Below are 18,306 nucleotides of genomic sequence, written 5' to 3' on the forward strand. Positions count from 1 at the left end.
CAAAAAATCAAGCAAACATTTAAAGTCTTACAGTACAATACCTTGGAAATTACAGTAGTACAGTACCGCAGCTGGCATACAGGGGCTGGCATTGAGTGAACAGGCAAGAAGAGTTACTGGCTGGAGGAGGGAGTGGAGGTGAAGATGGGAGAGCTGAAGGACTGTCAACAACAGGCGATGGAGGGCAGGCTGCAATGTCACTCACACCTGACACTGACGGAACACACGTCCTCATCTTTGAAAGATGCAACTTGAAGGTTTGTATGTAGGAGACTCACTGTACTGTGATCCTCATTCTTTGGAGTTCAGTCTTAGGCTTTATTCCTTACTTTGCCTCATATTTTCTTCTTGACGTTTTAGCCATACCCATGAGTTCAATTCCCTTTGTGTTTCCTTGATGCCCTGTTTGTTGTTCTGTTGTTTAGTTGCTGAGTCATGTCTGACTCTTTCGTGCCTCCAGCTGAAACCTCTATTCTGAGCTCCGGAGTCCAGACCCAGCTGCCATGGGCCCACCGCACCAGCATGTTTTCAGGCCCCCGGCTTCTGCGCACGTGCCTGCTGGACCCCCCTTTCCACCCCCATCCCTCTGTGAACGGTGCCACCTTAAGCTCCCTGTGCAAGCTCACCTGCCAGGGTCCTCCCTTTACCACCCTCTCAGTTTTCCCCCACGTCCAATCCAACACAGCGAGCCCTCTTGGTTTCATCTCCGAGATGACTTTCAAATCCATCTCTTCAGCTGGTCTCTGCACCCCCAGGGTCGGTCCCCTCCTCAAGTTGCAGCATCTCTTGTCTTGGCCACCGGACTCACCCTGCTGCCTTCCAGTTCCTTCTTCAAACCCCAGCCAGGGGGATCTTTCCAAAAACAAAATCTGATCACACTGAGTCCTCTGCTTAAAACCCTTTAATAGTTTTCCACTGATCAAAGTGTACAGGAAATGAAATCACATCAAGTAGCTGCCACTTTCTGTAAGTTCTGGATGTGGCCTCCCTCCTTCTTCTCACTCTACTGTCTGTCTCCATCTCACTCACTTAGTCTTTATCCGGAACCTCTTCAGCCCCACCGGAGCCCTTCTCCTAGTTCAGTTCTAACCCCCATCAGATGCCAGGAAGGCCCTCCCATGCACAGGCCACTGCTCATTGCGATGCACATTTCTCCTTCACAATGCCTCCTTTTCCTATGCCCACGTATTTGTGCCACAGGTTTGATTAATACTTGCCACACCTTCCAGATTGTATGGGAACCCTGTTATGAAACCGCACCTGAGCTACTAGTCAGTAGATACCGTACTTTGTCATCAAGTAGTACTTGGCAATCTCTCCTCCAGTCATGCTTGAGTAATCTCACTGAATCCGGAGATTCTAGTCTGTATTGACTTTTGTTTGTTTTTGTTTCCATAGTTAGTTGTGATGTACGAGGTCAGATTTAAAAGAGGCCCCACGTGCACAGAGCCTGGCAGGTAATGTAAACACTGAGGCAGGCCAGGTTAACCATGTGGAAATATTTTTCTCCTTCTCAAGGAAGCATGGTGTTTCTCATTTTTCTTTAAAGATGTGATCCGCTCATTCTAACTTTCATTTCTTCTTTACCTTAAGAAAACCACAGGACAAAACTAATGGGAAATGGTTATCAACACTCAATTTGATGGTTGGGGAATAACAAAGCAGGGTGGGGCTGGGGCAAATTATTATTATACACCCTCCAAGTTGAGTGTGGGTTGCCATTCTTTCAAGAGACAAAAGGAACAAAGTTCTATAGTTTTAAAAAACAGAACGTATATATACGTGTGCATGCGTGCTAAGTTGCTTCAGTCTTGTCCAACTCTTTGTAACCCCTTGGACTATAGCCCGATAGGCTCCTATGTCCCTGTATCCATGGGATTCTCCAGGCAAAGATACTGGAGTGGGTTGCCACTTCCTCCTCCCGGGGATCTTCCCGACCCAGGGCTCGAACCTGTGTCTCGTGTCTCCTGCATTGGCAGGCAGGTTCTTTACCACCTGGGAAGCCCATATAGATATGTGAAATAGAACTAGTATTCATGTTTTATTAATCATCTTCTAAAATCTGAAGGATTAAATAGATTGTTTACTAAATTTGTGGATGGCTTTCAATTAAATAGGGGTTCCCACAACTCTTAAGGCATATACTTAATATAAAATGTTTAACATATTATAAATCCTTTACAGTAATAATATGAAAAACCTGAGACTGTCCACAGATTTTTGAGATTAAGTCCAACATATCTGCATTACATTTTAATTTGTAAAAAATAAAGTTGCAGGAATTTAAGATACTTGCAGGGTTTGCACGGGTAAATTTTTCTTATCCTGGATTTAGAAACCTTTCTACAACTTCTAGTTTTTCAAACAAATGTCAAAAATAGGGAATTCCCCTTAAAGATATTATATATAAATAAAGTTATCAAATTTAGAATAGCAAGCCCCAGATGGTCTACCAGCATCAACGAAACCACTTTCCTTGCCAACATGAAATTCAGAAAGCAGAAATCATTCTCAGGCATACAGAGACAGACATCAAGTCCACAAATACTTGTGGCCATATGCTCAGTTCCAGGTTAGGTACTTTATTACACAGCCCATAAAACATAACTTTAAAATCAAACACTGAGTGTTCAGAATGAATACTGTTTAGTTATTACGGAACGAGAGACCCCTGCTCTTGTGTTTTAGAGGGAGAGACGGTGGTGAGTACACACATGATGGATGGAATTCAAAAGCACAATCAAGGCTATCAGCAAACCTGTCTGGATTGGGTAGATTTGGACTTTTTACCTTCTATTGCCTTTTTCTTTCTGATAATCTGTTTAACCTATGGACTTCCCTGGTAGCTCAGGTGGGAAAGAATCCACCTGCAATGCAGGAGACCTGGGTTCGATCCCTGGGTTGGAAAGATCCCCTGGAGAAGGGAATGGCAACCCACTCTGGTATTCTTGTCTGGAGAATTCCATGGACAGAGGAGCCTGGCAGGCTATGGTCCATGGGGTCGCAAAGAGTCGAACATGACTGAGTGACTAATACTTTCACTTCACTTTCTTTTAACCTGCATTTCTGGGATTCAATATTTGGGACTATGAATGTGACAGAACCACCATGGAAACATACGTATCTTTGTAGGATCATGGTTGATGGAGTAGGAACTGAGGCTTATAGAGTTTGCCATCATCCCCATCTCTATCCTTGACTCCCCTTCATTCAGAGAGAAAGTGAGAGAGATGAGGATGAGAGCCATGGGTCTCAATCACTCCACCATTAGGACTTTCTAAAATCATAAAAGAAACTGCAATAGAGTGGAAACTCAGTGCTTGAAAGCTAAGTGTAAGCAGATAGATGGCTTTTTGAAGGTCCTGGGGATCCTGGAGAGTGGGGGGCTGGGGTGATGCAAGCTGGGCTCAGGCTGCAGGGCCCAGTGATCATGTGACATATCTTTGTTGTTGCTGTTGTTGTTGAGTTGCTAAGTCGTGTCTGACTCTTTTGCTACTTCATGGACTATAGCCTGCCAGGCTCCTCTGTCCATGGGATTCTCCAGGCAAGAATACTGAAGTAGGCTGCCATTTTCTTCTCCAGGGGATCTTCCTGACCCAGGGATCAAACCTGCGTCTCCTGCATTAGCAGGCAGATTCTTTACCTTAAAGAGCTTCAAGTTCCACAGTTTTAAAAAGCAGACACCATCCTCAATGAACATTTGCCCTATTTCTATACTGTACATTCCTGAATAACCTTTGAAGCTCTATTTATTTCAAAGGAGATAGTTTTTTTTTTTTTGACCCAGTTAATATCACTGATTATGGATATTCTAGCTGCTACATAAATGAATCTCTACTGAGTCCAATTTGTGGGATCCAAGAGCAATTTGTGGATCAATCAGGAATTATATGGGGCTTGGCTGGTTTTGTGAAAATAGTTATAACACAACAGTGAAAGAAATCAATAAAGATTTATTAAGGTTTTGCTTCCTTTGCATAGGTTTAAAAATAAGTTCTGACCCATTAAAAAGGCTTTTAATATTTTTGGAGTTGAAATATCACACTTAACTGTCTCTGATTCTTTTCCTGAGTTGACCCTTCACAGCAATTAAATATCTTTTTCCTGAATAGCTGTGACTTTGTCTGGCTTCGGCTGCCAGGCTTTGTTCGCTTCTTTAGGTGACAACACCTGAATTCTGTGCCAAGGTGCACATGCCCTCGTAGACAATGTGCTTTCCCCTACTTATATTATCTTTCTGCAACAGAGAAAAAAATATATAACATTTAAGCTTTGCAAATACCATTTGGAGGCTCATTTGATACTCTTTACAAGTAGGCAATTAAAGAACTTGCCTGAAAAATCTGATTTTTAATATATGTAAGGAAAAATTAACAGTTTCTACTTATTCAACATCCACTGCTTGCCAGATTCTTTTTAACTTGGAGCCTCACCAAGACAGCTGAAGAACGGATGCTTTCAAATTGTGGTGCTGAGAAGATCCTTGGACTACAAGGAGATCAAACCAGTCAATCCCAAAGGAAATTCAATCCTGAATATCCATTGGAAGGACTGATGCTGAAGCTGAATCTCCAAAACTCTGGCCACCTGATGTGAAGAGCTGACTCACTGGAAAAGACCCTGATGCTGGGAAAAACTGAAGGCAGGAGAAGGGGGCAGCAGAGGATGAGATAGCATCACTGACTCAGTGGACATGAATCTGAGCAAACTCTGGGAGATAGTGAAGGACAGGGGAGCCTGGAGTGCTACAGTCCATGGGTTCACAAGAGTTGGACAACAATTATTTACCTAGAAAGACTGTTACATTTCACTTATTCTTCATAGGATTGTTGTGAGCTACAGGTAGGTGTAGAAGATTGTATCAGTGGCCACAAGTCTACCCCTCCCAGTATCTTCATTCCTTGCACTGTGACTTTGTAGCTCCTTCCAGTGATGAAAAATGTTTATTTCTAAACCCTTAATTTCTGGCAAGCCTTTGGGTTAGGTTTGGGCTGGCCTTTGTCTCTGCAGTGCAAGCAACAGAGTATCAGTTCTGAACCAAGACTATAGCTTTGCATGTCTCGGCTCTCACTCCTGGAACTTTGCTGATGCTCCCTGTGAATAAGTCCAGACCAGGCTGTTGAATGAGACACACGTAGCCTCACTGTCCCCCAGTAGTCAGTCAATTGCCAGAAGCTGAGATTGGAAGCTGACTATAGACACATATGTGAACCCAACTGAAACCAAAAGAACTGAGTCATGACAAACATAAACCCAGACAGTTCAGGAGCTAAGTAAATGGTTGTTGTTTTAAGCTGTTAAACTGGGAGTGCTTTGTTATGCAGCAAAGCGAACTGATAAAACAGGCATTATTCTCATCATTGTACTAAAGAGAGGTACAGAAAGGTTAGTAACTTGTGCAAGGTCACTTAACCAGTAAAGTGGGAAAGCTATCAAGTATTACATCTGTCTCATGGGCCTACACTCTTAGTTCCATTGTGCTAACTCTTTTGATACAAATGAAAACGCCTACCTTAAGTGCCTCCTACAGGCTCTGTGTTGGGCTAGATAATATTTCCTACATTTAGGAAACTTAAAATCTCCATTTTGTTTTTCACTAAGCAAACTGCAATGTGATACTTTTGTCCATTCTAGTGCTTTCATCTCAAATATATTTTAAATTTATTTTTCACCTTTTAAACCAGATCAAATGCAACCACCTCTCAGAAACCTTCCTTGTGTCCAAGACAGAATTAGAGTTTCCCACCTGTGGTTGATTGCAAAAATAACCACCATTACTCACTCCTTCCTTTATCCTCACCCTTTGTGATATGACTTTTCATATCATATAAAGGAGATAAAATCTACTTCCCTATCCCTTGAATCTAGACTGGACTTACGACTAACTTTGGGCAATAAATGTGGCAGCCATGCATGATATGGTTTCAGTTTTGAGATGAAGCCTAAGAGGCCTTGCTTACTTGCATTCATTTTATAGGTGACCCTAATGCATCATGTGAACAAAAGTAGGCTAGCCCTGCTGAAGGGTGAGAAACCATACTGACCAGCAGTCCATCAGCTAGGTTGTCCCACTGAGGCCACTAGACATGTGAGGACCCAGCAAAGATCAGCAAAGCCAAACCACAGTTAACACTGCTGTATGTGGTGGCCAGCTGAGACCAGAGGAACTGCTCAGCTGAATCCAGCCTAAATTGCCAGTTGCAGAATCAAAAGCTAAATAATCGGGTCATATTAAGCCACTAAATTTGTTATGAAGAAAAAAGATGATAGATACAGATCCCTTTGTACTTATCTAGCATTTTTAACCTTATTTTTAGAATAGCACACGTATTTGATAAAACTTCAATCAATTAACGAATAAATGATTAAATATTCAATTACACTGAGATAAGATTTTTCAAACAAAACAGAAGTCTATTTTTAACTCCTAGCTCCCCTGGTTGTGAGACAGAGCCATATTCACAGGGCCTGATACTTACCAGGGGCGCTCAATAAATGTTAGCTCTCGTTGATCCTGTATGTGAACTGAAATGCCAAACAAAACAAAAGCCAAAGCAAGCACTGTAGCACTGAGGCACGCAGGAGATTTTTCTCCTGAACCCTTTCAAAATCAGGACAAACTCTCCTGGTGTTTGTGAGGTGGAGATCTAGGGCAAGGGACATTCTTGCCCCCCCCCCTGAATATTGGCAAGCTTCTTGCTCTTCGAAAGTAGACACTTTTAAAATGATCAGAGCTACTCAAGTCACCCAGTTTCAAAGAGTAGGAGAATTATGCGATAGAAAGACCATCACAAGAGGCATTCCCACTGTCTTAAGGCTAATGGTTCTTCACTTTGGTTGCACAGTAGAAACACCTGGGAAATTTTTAAAAATGCCTCTAGACAATAGGTTTAATTAGTTTGGGGTATATTCTGCACACAGGGACTTTTAAAAAAAGTCCTGGATTGACTTTATTGAATTAGTCAAAGTTGAGAACCACTATTCAATCCCTCCCCAGAGTGCTTCTACTGGTCAAGTGATGATTATTGGATTTTTTAAAAAATAATTTATTTATTTTAATTGGAGGATAATTACAACATTGTGATGATTTTTGCCATACATCAACATGAATCGGCCACAGGTATACATGTATCCCCCATCTGAATTTTTGTTTCTTTATTTATGGCTGCACTGGGTCTTTGTTGCACACAGGCTTTTTCTAGTTGCAGTGAGTGGGGGCTATTCTTCAGTTGCAGTGCTCGGGCTTCTCAGTGCAGTGGCTTCTCCTGTTGTGCAGCATGATCTCTAGAGCACGAGGGCTCAGCAGCTGTGGTGCGTGGGTTCAGCTGCCCCGTGGCATGTGGAATCTTTCTGGAGCAGGGATTGAACCAGTGTTCCCTGCATTGGCAGGCAGATTCTTAACCACAAGACCACTAGGGAAGTCTCTGGATTTAACTTTCAAGGAAGACCTAAGTAAACTTTCTTTTCTATATGCCTCTAATCAAAACACAGCACTGAGACCCATAGCTAGAACATAATAATTTCTTATAATGGACAATGACTGACTCAAAAGGAATTAAGGAACAATTATTGGATGAGTAACTTCCTGATGATGAACTCAACAAGCATAATATGAACACTTGGCATGGTCTTAAACGTCTCCAAGGCCTTAAGTATAATTGGGTATTCAAAATTTTATTGCCCTAAATTAAAGCACCACATAACACTATAAATTATATTAAATAAAAAATTCAAACTAAATTACTTTGAAGCATGCATGCATGCTCAGTAGCTCAGTCATGTCCGACTCTTTTCAACCCCAGGGACTGCAGCCCGCCAGCCTCCTCTGTCCATGGGATTCTCCAGGCAAGAATACTGGAGTGGTTTGCCATCTCCTCCTCCAGGAGATCTTCCTGAGCCAAGGGATTAAACCCCCATCTCCTGTGTCTCCTGCATTGGCAGGCAGATTCTTTACCACTAGTACCACCTGGGAAGCAAGCACATTAACCTAAAATCTTTGTTTGAAAATGTACCTTATATGAATAACAATTTATCACAAATTAAGGTATAATTTAATGTTTAATATGATTTTGAGTTCAGATTCAATGTGGTATTTCAAAAAACTGTGGTCTTTTCTTCTTAATGTGTAAGTGGCTCTCACATGGCAACAGCATTATTTTTAAGGACTTTTTTGAGGGTGGGGTGCGGGGCACAAAAGTGCTAGAAAATGATAGATAAATAATAACTTATGCTATAAACTATACAATGTGTGCAAACTGCTTCAGTACCAAAATTTTATCCTCAATAAATTCCATAGTTGTAATTACAAATAAACCTCCAGCACATATTCAGAGAGTCAGAATTTTTCTAAGCCATGGTTTTCAGGAGGGAAAAATCTGGTTTGACTCTGATTTCACAGAAATGGAAAATGAGGTCCAGAGAGTTTAACAAGTCAAGCAAAGCCCCCAGTACCCAATGGCTGGAACTCAAGCCCAGGAAGTCTGAGCTACCAACCTCTCATGTCTCTGGAGACAGGCACAGGGAAGATAACAGCCCCATGGTCACTGCGGCTGGCTGGGACTGACCTCTGTTAACAGGTGGCTGTGTTGCTAGAGGACCTTGGCAAAAGGAGAATTAGTTATCACTTTCTATCCCATTTCTTCTTATGACAAAAAGGCTGGGGCCAACTCTAGCCATTTACTACATTAGGTATAAATATAGTTACTGTACTCTTTCTATTCTATTATTAAATTCTTACATTAACATGGTACATGTGTTATAATTAATAAACCAATGTTGGTACACTATTATTAACTAAAGTCCATATTTAATTCTCAGAAAGATCCCCTGGAGAAGGAAATGGCAACCCACTTCAATATTCTTGCCTGAGAAATCCCATGGGCAGAGGAGTCTGGCAGGCTACAGTCCATGGGGTCACAAAAGAGTCAGACATGACTTAGCTAAACAACAACAATACTTAGTTCAGATTTCCTTAGTTTTTTACCTAATGTCCCTTTTTCGGGTTTGTTTCAGGATCCAATGGATTATCGAAAAAGCAAGACAGCTCCAGAAAAACATCTATTTCTGCTTTATTGACTATGCCAAAGCCTTTGACTATGTGGATCACCACAAACTCTTGAAAATTCCTGGAAAAAAAAAAAAACTTGAAAATTCTTCGAGATGGGAATACCAGACACCTGACCTGCCTCTTGAGACATCTGTATGGTCAGGAAGCAACTGTTAGAACTAGACATGGAACAACACTGGTTCCAAATAGGAAAGGAGTATGTCAAGGCTGTATGTTGTCATCCTGCTTATTTAACTTATATGCAGAGTACATCATGAGAAACACTGGGCTGGATGAAGCACAAGCTGGAATCAAGATTGCCAGGAGAAATATCAATAAGCTCAGATATGCAGATGACACCACCCTTATGGCAGAAAGTGAAGAGGAACTAAAAAGCCTCTTGATTAAAGTGAAAGAGGAGGGTGAAAATGTGGCTTAAAGCTCAACATTCAGAAAACGAAGATCATGGCATCTGGTCCCATCACTTCATGGCAAATAGATGGAGAAACAGTGGAAACAGTGACAGACTTTATTTTTGGGGGCTCCAAAATCACTGCAGATGGTGACTGCAGCGATGAAATTAAAAGACACTTACTCCTTGGAAGGCGAGTTATGACCAACCTAGAGAGCATATTAAAAAGCAGAGACATTACTTTGCCAACAAAGATCTATCTAGTCAAGGCTATGGTTTTTCCAGTAGTCATGTATGGATGTGAGAGTTGGACTATAAAGAAAGCTGAGCACTGAAGAATTGATGCTTTTGAACGGTGGTGTTGGAGAAGACTCTTGAGAGTGTCTTGGACTGCAAGGAGATCCAACCAGTCCATCCTAAAGGAAATCAGTCCTGAATATTCATTGGAAGGACTGATGCTGAAGCTGAAACTCCAATACTTTGGCCACCTGATGCGAAGAACTGACTCACTAGAAAAGACCCTGATGCTGGGAAAAATTGAAGACAGGAGGAGAAGGGGACAACAGAGGATGAGATGGTTGGATGGCATCACTGAATCAATGGACATGAGTTGAGTAAACTCTGGGAGTTGGTGATGGACAGGGAGGCCTGGCGTGCTGCAGTCCATGGGGTCACAAAGAGCTGGACATGACTGAGTGACTGAACTGAACAGGATCCGATCCAGGATCACACATTACATTTAGTTTCTTCTATTTTTCATTAGTTTAACTGTGTGTTGGGACGTGTGTGGGGGATAGAATATCTCTCCTATTTAGCCAATTAAGGGCAATATCCTACAAATTACTGTTCTCAAATGCCTTAATCTAAAAGAAAAGGGCATATGTTAAAGAAGTAATCTAGAGTTTTAACTATGAGAAAAATACTGCAGTTAAGAGGGAGTTTAGGTTAAAAAATTTTTGACACTTGGAGGGACCGAGAAACATGATCTCTGACTTCAACATGGATTAACAGTCTAAAAAGTAAGGAATGGGGCAGGGGAGTGTGAGAGTTCAGAGTAATAAAAGACAGTTCATATAGAATTATAGTAATGCAGAAGAAAGGAATATTGTGAAATATACTATACTTTAGGGAACTCTGCATTTGTAAAATCCATAGAAACGCAGTTATAATCTTCTTGCCAATATTTGTATAAAAAGTTTTCCAAACAAGACTGATTCATCTTACTCTGAAATGAATTGTTAGATCACAACAGAGCATGTTAAAGAGTTTGCATCCCTTATAGAAATGCCAAACATTCACTCTGCCTGACGCTGTACTATAAATAGGGAAATCCAAATGCTAAAAATGTTCTTCGAGTTGCCAAACATAGATCTTTAGCATCCACTTCCTACTACAAATGACTCATCTTTTCAAAGTTTGAAAATGAAAGCTAGTTACAATTCACAGAGAAATGGTGTAGCATACATTGATAAAAAGACAAAGATATTTCATTTATGTGTATTTCTTTTTCCTTAGATCATATCTATTGAAATCTTTCTTCAGAATTTTAAGAGGTTTTATTAAAGAGTAGTTACTCCCATGAGAACTGGATTTTTAAATTAAAAACTAGAATAGCCAAGTAACATGAATATTATTAGAAAATAATAATGCTGACTTAAATCACATTGAAATTCATTAGCTTCATTTGGATATAATAGATGTAAAATGTATTAACTGTAATAAAATAAGTTAATAATGAAGTCATAATATGAAAACTAATAAGTTCACCAAAGAGATGGTACAAATGAAGCCCCAGTGTCCAAGAATACAAGGAAATTAAACTCTAAGAAATTTTACTTGATTAAGAAAAATAGGACTCTTGGGAAGAAAGCTTCCTTAGTTGTAAAGAAAATAATAAAACAGGGAAGTGCCACTGATTTATGATGGGTATTTCAAGATAGTGTATGTCTCTCTGTATATCTTACAATAAGAAAAGAGAACATAAATAGTATAGGGATTTGTGTAGCACACTTGAGGTTAGGTTGAAGAGGTAACTGCTGATTTTTACTGAGAGCTGGGACAAGAAGCTACAGGAGATGCTCATTTGATGTGGGTGGAGTAAGGCAGGCCAAGAGTGGATTCACACTTTCTTCTAACCAACTGACTGTATCACTGGACTTTAATCTTCCTTCTGCATCTCACTAGGCCTCATATTATCCAATTACCAGTCATTTACTGGAGGATGGCTAGATTCCTTTTAAACTGAATACAAATAATTATTGCAACCTCTTTTCCTGGCTTTATTAAAGGCTTTTTCACCTGTTTTGACTTGTCTAGTGACACTTTAGCAAAGTTCTCCAGGAGATATCTTAATTATTTAAACATTTTATGGTACACAAGAAAGAAGTGACTTAAATAAAATTACTCAATTTTAGGTAAGTTATTATTTAAGACTATATATGTCATATTCATTTAAATACAAACTTTAAAAATCCTATTTTGATTTTTCCTATTTAATAAGGGATGTGCTATTTAATTAACTTCACGTTCAGTGTCTAATAAAATACATGACTTGAAGACAAATATTTGAAAAAGCATACTGGTATATAACTGATTTGGAATGAAATATATGAGTTTAAAACTATATTCTTATATCAAACTTGAAAATAATTGTTTTCATTAATTATATCTGGGTATCTTACATGTTGAACAAAAACAATCAAGCTACGATAATTTTTGTGTTTACTTATAAAACAATGAGATAAGACAAAATGTCTTAGGTGGCAGTTTGTAAGCATCTCTCTGCAATTAATACATATTTTGACTTGTCTGTGTAGTCAGTTTATCCAGAGGAGTGTGATGATATATAAAAGGATATGAATAATGTTTGTTTCTAATAAACAGAAAGCCAAATTGCATGCGATTCTCATTACTTTTTCTTTTTTTAACATTGAACTTTGTATCGGACAGATATCCTAATAGGCTAACATAAAACTTACCCAAATACATTAAGATATTTAAGATTTACAAGAAGTGTAATTCAACAGATGGGCTTCCCAGGTGGCTCAGTGGGTAAAGAATCCACCTGCAATGCAGGAAATGCAGGTTCTATCCCTGGGTTGGGAAGATCCCCTGGAGAAGGAAACGGCAACCCACTCCAGTATTCTTGCCTGGGAAACCCCATGGACAGAGGAGCCTGGTGGGCTACAGTCCATGGGGTCACAAGAGAGTCAGATACGACTTAGCGACTAAAACACCACCACCACCAGAATTCAACAAACACCCATGTAACCATTACCCAGTTGAAAATAAAACGTGGCCAACACTGTGAGAAGCATGTAAGAGTTTTGACCAGATGACTACAGCTTATAACGTCACAACAATGCCTCTATGCTTCTCATCTCACTAATCAGCCACCCATGAGATGTATAAAAGCCACCATTTGTCAAGGTACAGGATCCACCCAGTGAAGAAGTGCAGAGGAAGGACAGCAACCACGTCTGGTCTTTCTCCCAGTGCTGCTGGGTGATGCTGTGCAGGACAGCTCATCCGACAACCTCGGGACATGGGGCCTGGAAGCCTGGGTTTACTGTGAAGCATTAATCACACCCACTTTGAATTCTGCAAGAACAGAGCTTACAAATTCTTCCCCCAACATAAACACCAAGAGACAAGGGGTGGACAGTTCCCAAACCAGCAACGTCACACGCGCTGTGTGTAGTTCTGCTGGCTGGCACGTGTGTTCAGAGACCCCAAAGGGACGTGACAGTCCCTGTCACAGTCCCTGACAGTCCTTGCCACAGCAAGCTCTGCTGTGACACAGAAGCCACCTGGGGTGGCGCGCACAGAGCCCTAAGGCTTAGACTCCTGCAGGTGGCCCTCCCACCAGTGCTGCCGGCCCTCACTGTCTGTGGGACCTTGAAGTTACTCACCCTCTCTGAGCTTCAGTTTCCTCTTCAGTAACACAGGAATCATCCTAATAGTAGTAGTAGAGGAGTCGGGCAGAATAAATGATTTAATATTTGCAAAGAGCTATAAAGACCCACACCTGCCTCATGGCACATACAATATAGTGCTTGTTAAGTAGAATCTTTAAGTGTTTACTTCAACTTCCTTCTATTGGTATATGTCTCCTTTCGTAACAGACAAAGATGACACACAACATTGGTGAGAACAAGATTCCTGTGTGCCTCGCTGTGAGACGCCAGGCCTGACTCCCTACAAGGATACAGACGAGGCTAGGCCGGGCGGTGCTCTTCTGGAGGTGCAGACACTGACTTCCTGGTGGGCTGGGGTCAGCTGTGATGGAAGCCTGGCTGTCACTCACACACGCTTATGATCAGGCCTCATGTACCGTTACCAGGGATTCCAGCAGAAGAGGAACAAGGAGGCAGAACAAGAGGCAGGGCTGCCAGAATCACAGGTGAGGCAGCAACTGCCCTACAAACTGCATCTTCTGCATCTCTCAGGGCTTGCCCAGCCCTCCCAGTTAGCAGCGCCTCCCAGGAGCCCCTGTGGGAGTAGTAGGAAATAGCCCTATCTCTGCCTTACTTCCTTCAGAGTCCTTAACTCAGTTGTTAAAAATAATAAAACAGAACTTCCCAGGGGATCCACTGGATAGGAATCCACCTGCCAACGCAGGACACACGGGTTTGATCCCTGGTCTGGGAAGATCCCACATGACCTGGGACAGCCGAGCCCGTGTTCACAGCTCGCTACTGACCTGTGCTCTACAATAAGAGAAGTCACCTCAATGAGAAGCCTGCACAGGATAACAAAGAGTAGTCCCCACTTGCTGCAACTAGAGAAAGCGTGAGAGCAGCCACGAAGACCAGGGCAACCAAAAAATAAATAAACAGATAATGATAAAATAAAAACTACTTTTAAAACAGACAAAATAAAAGTACCCTTGACGAATGGAGGGAAATAGTTTAGTAACACCTTGATTAATTTTTCTTGATGTCTCTGGCATTTCCTTGAAAACAGCATCATATAAATATATTTAACATATTTTAAAATGGTTAATAAATTCAACTTTATAAAGATTGTCAAATATGTTTTAAGGGGATACATATTTCTTTAGAAGAAAACCAAAGCAGATAATGTACATGAATGATGTCCCAAGTGGTAGAGTAAAAGAGCTCCATGAGGTGTGTAAGACTAATCCTTATATAAACTGCATAAAAAGCCGAGATGGGTATGTCATTTAATAGTCATTAGATGACAGTCATCTAATAGCTGATTGCATACTGATGTCATCATAACGATAATTTTAGAAATAGCATAGTTTATATCATGAAGGAAATGGCAACCCATTCCGGTATTTCTTGCTTGGAAAATCCCATGGACAGAGGAGCCTGGTGGGCTACAGTCCATGGGGTCTCAAAGAGTCAGACACAACTGAGCATGCATACACACACACACACAGTTCTTATCTAAAAAGATGCAGGGAGTTCTTCTTACAGATACCAGCCGAGACTGGGGAATATGACAAATCTCTCTCTGATATAAGAACACGCGGCCATGAATATGGCTGGGGGTGGCCGCACGCATCTGCTCTCAGGCCCACCCTGGACCAGCTCTCATGTTGTGTTTGTGAACATACAGCCTGCAGCCTGGCAACACCTTTCTCTGTTCTGGTAAGAAACACACACGCACATACATACACACCCTGAGACCCCACACACCTGGGGCTGTGATCAGGGTGGCAGGGGAGCGGGGTGAACGCAGAGCCTTTAAGAAGCACAAACCCCAAGCCTTGGTCTGGGTTTACATTTCCGCCAGCTCGGTTTCCAGTGCAGCGTTTGCACACTGCTTTGAACCTTGGCTTTTACAGTTGTTGTTGCCTTTAAAGTTCTGGAGCATTCTGAGCATGGCGTCTTCTAGCACTGTCTCTGGCAGGGCACGTCTTACCTCAAGGCACATCTTTGAGTTTGTCTTTTTTTCTCGTATCTCAGGCAGCCCCTATTTGTTTCTGTGAGTCATCCCATGACACGCACGGGTTATTTTCCACTGATTTCGACATCTGAATGCTAATATGCAGGGAGCAATCTCAAAGCAGGTCTAGTGTGTTTAGAAGGTAATTCTCACCTTTCATGATTTTAATTTCTGTTACTACAGTATCTAGAAAGGCAGGCTGCTATCTTAATGACTTCTTCCATGTGAGACATGCGAAATGCAATGTGAAGAAGTCACTTCGAGGAAAACTATCTCCCCACATTATGACTTGCATCTACAGTCATGGAGGCTATTAGAATTTATATAGATATATTTTAAAAAGCTCTAAGCTGATATACTGCTCAGGATTTTGAGATTTCCCACTGCTCTGTGCTGTTGCATTCTGTATGCACAGCACAGATTCCTGGCAACCCTATTACAGTGAATAAACAATGTCTTCTCTGTCAGATCAGAGAATGAATAGTATCACACAATTCTCCTCTAATGTACAGCCTCCACTTCCTCGATCCAGCCCCTTCAGAAGAAAACAGGCAGAATAAGGACTGGGGAGGAAGGCATTCTTCTCACCCTGTCAATCTGGAACGGCATTCTAGCCGGCTCGGGATGAAGTAATGTCAACTCTCTATCAACTGCTAAACAGAGAAAGTTGACAAGTTTATTTTCTTTTAAATTGGATCATAGATTTTTGCATTTCTAAGTGTGCATGCCCATGAACATCTTTCTCGAAGGAAGGAGGCAGTTCATCAGCTATAATCTCAGGGCTTGGCCAAAACAGCTTTTAGCTACAGACTCAGCAGCAACAGGGGAACTTCAGAGAAATGACACAGCAATTTGTGTTAAAATATTGGCAGCTAATTCATGAATGCTGGAGCTCACTAGGAAATTCAGCTACCTCTGTGAACATTTTTATTCCCACTAAGCTCATGATTCACAAAGAAAATGCCTAGAGTTACTTCCCTGAAATATACTGTATGATGCTGAGAGATTTCTCTTTAGTGTGACTGTCTCATATTCACTCTCTCTATTTCTCTCTCTCACATACACACACACATACACACAAACACCCCTTCCCCTCCCCCAAAAGAGGCATTAAGAATATAATCTTCCCAACAAGAAAATTCATTCACAAGGCATTTATCAGCAGCCAACGATTTACTTAGTAGGTATCTTTATAAACGGATTTCTTTAAAATCTTCCATATTCCTAAGTCTTAGTTGGCTAAAAATACCATGATTCAGGTTTCCCCCACCTCGTGATGTGAAACAGCATAAATCTTATTTTAACCCCTAAAAGGAATTACCCAACTCTTCCCTCTTAAAAGAAGAAATGCTATTTTTACAATCAGACCACACTGCCTTCTGCTTTCATGAATATCTGAGAGACACTGAAAAGCAGAAAAAAAAATACAGCTTCCCCTTTCTCCCACACATTCTGAGTCCAGCTCAATGGGCTCCCAGACTCTGCTGGCATTCTCCTGGTAACACATTCAGAAGAGACCGCAGGAGATCCCAGTAGCACGGCTTGCTTTCCTCTGGCCCCCTCTCCTTCTCTCTCGCCTATCACTCGAGGTTTGTAGACGAAACAATTAAGCCTTTGTGCACTCCCACTGCAAACTGCAAATTCTAATGATGCGCCCCCATCACGGGTACAATGGTAATATTTACCTTGGAGAAATGTCCGTCCAAATAAGTATTCAAAATGCTGCCAAAATGTATTGCCTTTGAAATGTTGTGGTGTTGAATGTTCTCTCTTCTGTCTTGGCCTATAACCAAAGAGAAAGAAAGTTAGCAAAAAAAAAAAAAAAAAGATGGATAAAGCCTGTGACAGATGCTGGTCTAGTTCACTGTAAAAATCCAAACCTAGAGCTTTATATTCCTTCTTGAACAAAGCAAACTACAAAGAAGAGACAAAACTACACACAGTAGTGAATGAATAAAAAAAAAAGGCCTCCAAATAGCAGCCAAGTCAATGTGTAATCAAATACACACCAATTTCCTCGCTCTTTCCTGATGTGTCCCCATTTTACAACAAAGCCATCTATGTGTTATTGGAGTGATATTAAAATTCAAATAACTGTTGTCTGAACTTGAGATAAAACAGATGATTTATTTGAAGAGAGTATTTATGCTTCGAGGTAAGGTAAGCTGTGATTAATTGTGAAAATGTCTTACTAAAAGCAGAATCTTTGGTGCAGCATGAACAAGGCAGGCTGAATGACATGCAGATCTAGTCCCGAGTGTTCTTTCATCTGATCCACTGTGAAAATGGGGAAGATGTGCAGGAATGGAGGAGACCGCAGGGATGACTTCAGTTCATCTCACATCCATGGCTCTGCTCTATGGCCAGTGCCCTGCCTTTCCTCCACCCCACTTTCCTCTCCAATTCTCTTCCCACCGTCTAATAAACATCTCCTGCACTGAACCTCTATTTTTACATAAGACACCATGATAAAAGTATTAAGAGAGGGAGGATGGGAGAAGGATGAAATGAATGAATAAATGAATCTCCAAGGAGAATATCCTAGAAGTTGACTAAGATTCAGAACGGCTTGATTATTTAACAGACTAAGGTACAATTCCTGATTTAAAATCTAAAAAATTGAATACAACATGAGCCTTCTAGATTTGCTTCCGGTGATGTTCTTTTATTAGAACCACACATAATCGCTTAGACGGAGACTTTCTGTTTTCCATAGCAGAATCAGCAGATTATTTATACTATCTTTAGGTACATCTATTGTTTCCCTGATAGTTACCAAGTAAGAATCGGCTGACTTTTCCTTGCCGCTGCATTTAGCTACATTATTTTTTTCCTTAAAAAAAAAAAGAAAAAAGAAAGTCTAAAAAAGATTAGAATAAGTCACACAGTCAAGGGCTGTTGTTCTCCAACTCAACTCCAGGTCTTTCCACTG

General features: G+C 41.0%; 1 protein-coding gene across 3 annotated transcripts in view; it reads right to left on the reverse strand.

Annotated features, from left to right (window-relative positions):
• The window catches only part of PAG1 (phosphoprotein membrane anchor with glycosphingolipid microdomains 1), a 153,401-nt gene that overhangs the window by 44,722 nt on the left and 90,373 nt on the right, over positions 1 to 18,306 (reverse strand). For all 3 annotated transcript variants that reach the window (XM_055546347.1, XM_055546346.1, XM_055546348.1), the window contains one exon: positions 17,060 to 17,157. The gene's annotated coding sequence lies outside the window, so the exon portion shown is untranslated. The remainder of the gene's footprint in view (positions 1 to 17,059; positions 17,158 to 18,306) is intronic.

The sequence above is a fragment of the Bubalus kerabau genome, chromosome 14 (assembly GCF_029407905.1).
Source record: "Bubalus kerabau isolate K-KA32 ecotype Philippines breed swamp buffalo chromosome 14, PCC_UOA_SB_1v2, whole genome shotgun sequence".
Lineage (NCBI taxonomy): Eukaryota > Metazoa > Chordata > Mammalia > Artiodactyla > Bovidae > Bubalus > Bubalus kerabau.